This window comes from Arachis duranensis, chromosome 3, assembly GCF_000817695.3.
Source record: "Arachis duranensis cultivar V14167 chromosome 3, aradu.V14167.gnm2.J7QH, whole genome shotgun sequence".
In the NCBI taxonomy this organism is placed as follows: domain Eukaryota; kingdom Viridiplantae; phylum Streptophyta; class Magnoliopsida; order Fabales; family Fabaceae; genus Arachis; species Arachis duranensis.
Genome location: NC_029774.3, coordinates 92,112,867 through 92,117,898, shown reverse-complemented (window position 1 = coordinate 92,117,898; position 5,032 = coordinate 92,112,867). Strand labels below are relative to the sequence as shown.

Below are 5,032 nucleotides of genomic sequence, written 5' to 3'. Positions count from 1 at the left end.
ACATTGGAACGTTAGTGACAATGTTGAGTGTCACTAACGTTGGCTCATCTTTCACTCGTCAATGTTAGCTTTCCATGTTAACTAAGTTAACGTGGAAGTTCACGTGGCTCCTTGGGGTTTTGTGGTTGCTTCCAACGTTAGTGACAATGTTGGGTGTCACTAACGTTGTCGACCACCCTTGTCTCTTACCTTAGCTCCCACGTTAACCAAGTTAACGTGGGAGTTAACGTGGTACATTGCACCTTAGGCCAACGTTAGTGACAGTGTTGAGTGTCACTAACGTTGGCTTCCTTCCCCTTTTTAACGTTAGAGACCACGTTAACTAAGTTAAGTGGACTCTAACGTGGCCATTTATGATCATTGGCCAACGTTAGTGATAATGTTAAGTGTCACTAACGTTGGCTCAAAGTCCCTTCTTCACGTTAGAGTTCACGTTAACTTAGTTAACGTGACTCTTAACGTGGGCAATGATGGCTTCGAGAGCATTATTAGCAATCACTTTTCTCATTAACTTTGCAAGTTACCTCCCATTCCACGTTAGTGGTAACGTTAATTAGATTAACGTGACTGTTAAGTGGTTCTTCCTTGCTTTCTTTGGTCCTGAAATCAAGCAATAGAGTGCATCAAAGTTCTAGTCCAAGTCATGGGTAATGCAACATACAATTTGTTATTAAACTCATGCAAAATCCTCATGAAATCATGTAAAATTCACAATGTATGGTTGAATCAAGGTGTAAGTGAATATCTACCCAAAACTAGCTTATTTCCTAAGGAAATGCATGAAACTACCTTAAAAACAGTAAATAAAAGGTCAGTGAAACTGGCCAAGATGCTCTGGCATCAAGGAACTAGCTCAACGGCGACAGCGCATGCAGATCGGCGACGGCAGTAGCTTCTGACGGTGATAGGAGGTTCGGCAACGGTTACGGTTCTCCACGGCGACTTGATGAGCGGATAATTTATACGCTTTTTGACATTGTTTTTAAATAGTTTTTAGTAGGATCTAGCTACTTTTTAGTATAATTTTATTAGTTTTTAAGAAAAATTCAAATTTCTGGACTTTACTATGATTTTGTGTGTTTTTCTGTGATTTCAGGTATTTTCTGACTAAAATTGAAGGACCTGAGCAAAAATCTGATTCAGATGCTGAAAAAGGACCGCTGATGCTGTTGGATTCTGACCTCCCTACACTCGAAATAGAATATTTGGAGCTACAGAAACCCAAATGGTGCGCACTCAATTGCGTTGGAAATTAGACATCCAGGGCTTTCCAGCAGCAATATATAATAGTCCATACTTTGCTTGCGTTTTGATGACGCAAATTGGCGTTCAAACACCAATTTCCTGCCCTATCCTGGTGTTACACACCAGAAACAAGTTACAAGCTAGAGTTAAACCCCCAAAACAGGTTGCAAATTGGCGTTTAACTCCAAGAGAAGTCTCTACACATGAAAGCTTTAATGCTCAGCCCAAGCACACACCAAGTGGGCTCGGAAGTAGATTTCTGCATCATTTACTTATTTCTGTAAACCCTAATAACTAGTATAGTATAAATAAGTCCTTTTACTATTGTATTGGACATGCTGGGATCATTGATCAGTTTTATGCTATCTTAAACATTGGGGGCTGGCCTCACGGCCATTCCTGGACCATCATCACTTATGTACTTTCAACGGTGGAGTTTCTACATACCATAGATTAAGGTGTGGAGCTCTGCTGTTCATCGAGTATTAATGCAATTACTAATGTTTTCTATTCAATTCATGCTTATTCTTGTTCTGAGATATCCATTCGCACACAAGAACATAATGAATGTGATGATTATGTGACACTCATCATCATTCTCAACCTATGAACACGTGTTTGACAAACACTTCCGTTCTACATGCAAACGAGCTTGAATGCATATCTCTTAGCCTTCTGGTTCATGATCAGAGTCTTCGTGGTATAAGCTAGAATCAATTGGCAGCATTCTTGAGATTCGGAAAGTCTAACCCTTGTCTGTAGTATTCCGAGTAGGATCTGGGATGGGATGACTGTGACCAGCTTCAAACTCGCAAGTGTTGGGCGTGGTGACAGACGCAAAAGGATCAATGGATCCTATTCCAACATGAGTGAGAACCGACAGATGATTAGCCATGCGGTGACAGCGCATTTGGACCATTTTCACTGAGAGGATGGACGGTAGCCATCGACAACGGTGATCCCCCAACATACAGCTTGCCATAGAAAGGAGTATGAAGGATTGGATGAAGGCAGTAGGAAAGCAGAGATTCAAAAGGAATAACGCATCTCCATACGCTTATCTGAAATTTCCACCAATGAATTGCATAAGTATCTCTATCTTTATTTTATGTTTATTTATCTTTTAATTATCAAAACTCTATAACCATTTGAATCCGCCTGACTTTGATTTACAAGGTGACCATAGGTTGCTTCAAGCCGACAATCTTCGTGGGATCGACCCTTACTCACGTAAGGTTTATTACTTGGACGACCCAGTGCACTTGCTGGTTAGTTGTGCAAAGTTGTGAAAAAGAGTTGATATTACAATTGTGCATACCAAGTTGTTGGCGCGATTGAGATCACAATTTCGTGCTCCAAGTTTTTGGCGCCGTTGCCGGGGATTGTTCAAGTTTGGACAACTGACGGTTCATCTTGTTGCTCAGATTAGGTAATTTTCTTCTTGTTTTAACCATTATTTTATTTTCAAAAAGTTTTCAAAAATCTTTCAAAATTTTTCTTCTTTTTCGTTTTTCTAAAAATAATTTTTGAAAAATCCAAAAAAAAATAAAAAATTAATAAAATCATAAAAACCAAAAAATTTGTGTTTCTTGTTTAAGTCTTGAGTCAAGTTTTGAGTTTGGTGTCTATTGCATATTTTTTTTTAATTTGTGCATTTATCAAAAAATTCATGCATTGCATTCTTCATAATCTTCAAGTTGTTCTTGACAAGTCTTCTTGTTTGATCTTCATATTTTCTTGTTTTGCGTCTTTTCTTATTTTTCATATGCATTTTTGAATTCATAGTGTCTAAACATGAAAAATCTCTAAGTTTGGTGTCTTGCATGTTTTTCTTTTCTTGAAAATTTTTCAAAAATAAGTTCTTGATGTTCATCATGATCTTCAAAGTGTTCTTAGTGTTCATCTTGACATTCAAAGTGTTCTTGCATGCATCATTGGTTTTGATCCAAAATTTTCATGTTTTGAGTCATTTTTGTGTTTTTCTCTCTCCTCATTAAAAATTCAAAAAAAAAATATCTTTTCCTTATTTTACTCATAAATTTCGAAATCTTTCCAAAATCTTTTTCAAAATTAAATTTTTTTCATTTTTTCCTCTATTTTTCAAAAATTTTCAAAAATCTTTTTCAAAACCTTTCAAAATATTTTTCCGATTTTTAACTCATATTTTTCGAAATTAATACTAACAATTAATGTTTTGATTCAAAAATTTCAAGTTTGTTACTTTCTTGTTAAGAAAGATTCAAACTTTAAATTTTAGAATCATATCTTTTGATTTCTTGTGAGTCAAGTCATTCATTTTGATTTTAAAAATTAAATTTTTTTCAAAATAAATTTCAATCATATCTTTTTCAAATCATATCTTTTTCAAACTTTAATTTCAAAATATCTTTTCAAAATTAATTTCAAAATCTTTTTCAAAACCACTTAACTAATTTTCTCTCTCTAATTTTTGAAAACTCCTCACCCTTTTTCAAAATTCTTTTAATTATCTAATTGTTTTGAATTTTAATTTTAGTTTTATCTCTTCTCTTAATTTTCGAATTCTAACTAAATTTTAAAATAAAAATAAAATATTTTCCTTTTCCTTTTAATTATTTTTGAAAACTCTCTCTCTCATCTTCTTCTATTTATTTATTTAATCACTAACACTCTTCTCTTCTTCTTATAATTCGAACCCTCTCTTCCTCTCTGTGTTCGAATTCTTCTCTTCTCCTTCTCCTATTCTTATCTTCTTCTACTCAGATAAAGGAATCTCTATATTGTGACATAGAGGATTCCTCTTCTTTTCTGTTCTCTTCTTTTTCACATGAGCAGGAGCAAGGATAAGAGCATTCTTGTTGAAGCTAATTCGGAACCTGAAAGGACTCTGAAGAGGAAGCTAAGAGAAGCTAAAACACAACACTCTGAAGAGGACTTTCCTGAAATTTTCGAAAAAGAAGTAGAGATGGCCGAACCCAATAACAATGGTAGAGGTGCAAGGAAGATGCTTGGTGACTTTACTGCACCAAATTCCAACTTCCATGGAAGAAGCATCTCAATCCCTGCCATTGGAGCAAATAATTTTGAGCTAAAGCCTCAATTAGTTTCTCTGATGCAACAGAATTGCAAGTTTCATGGACTTCCATCAGAAGATCCTTTTCAGTTCTTAACTAAATTCTTGCAGATCTGTGATACTGTTAAGACCAATGGAGTTGATCTCGAAGTCTATAAGCTTATGCTTTTCCCTTTAGCTGTAAGAGACAGTGCTAGAACATAGTTGGACTCTCAGCCTAGAGATAGCCTGAACTCTTGGGATAAGCTGGTCACGGCTTTCTTAGCTAAGTTCTTTCCTCCTCAAAAGCTGAGCAAGCTTAGAGTAGATGTTTAAACCTTCAGGCAGAAAGAAGGTGAATCCTTCTATGAAGCTTAGGAGAGATACAAGCAACTAACCAAAAAGTGTCCTTCTAACATGCTTTCAGAATGGACCATCCTGGATATATTCTATGATGATCTGTCTGAATTGTCTAAGATGTTATTGGACCATTCTGCAGGTGGATCTATTCACCTGAAGAAAATGCCTGCAGAAGCTCAGAAACTCATTGAAATGGTTGCAAATAACCAGTTCATGTACACCTCTGAGAGGAATCCTGTGAATAATGGGACACCTCAGAGGAAGGGAGTTCTTGAAAATGATGCTCTAAATGCCATATTAGCTCAGAACAAAATGTTGACTCAGCAAGTCAATATGATTTCTTAGAGTCTAAATGGATTGCAAAATACATCCAACAGTACTAAAGAAGCATCTTCT

The 5,032-nt window shown here is 35.9% G+C and overlaps 1 non-coding gene across 1 annotated transcript; it reads right to left on the bottom strand.

Annotated features, from left to right (window-relative positions):
* Positions 1-4,591: 4,591 nt before the first annotated feature.
* LOC127745999 (small nucleolar RNA R71) lies at positions 4,592-4,699 on the bottom strand. The gene has a single exon (XR_008007620.1). It is a non-coding gene; the product is annotated as a small nucleolar RNA R71 (small nucleolar RNA).
* Between the last annotated feature and the right edge of the window lie 333 nt (positions 4,700-5,032).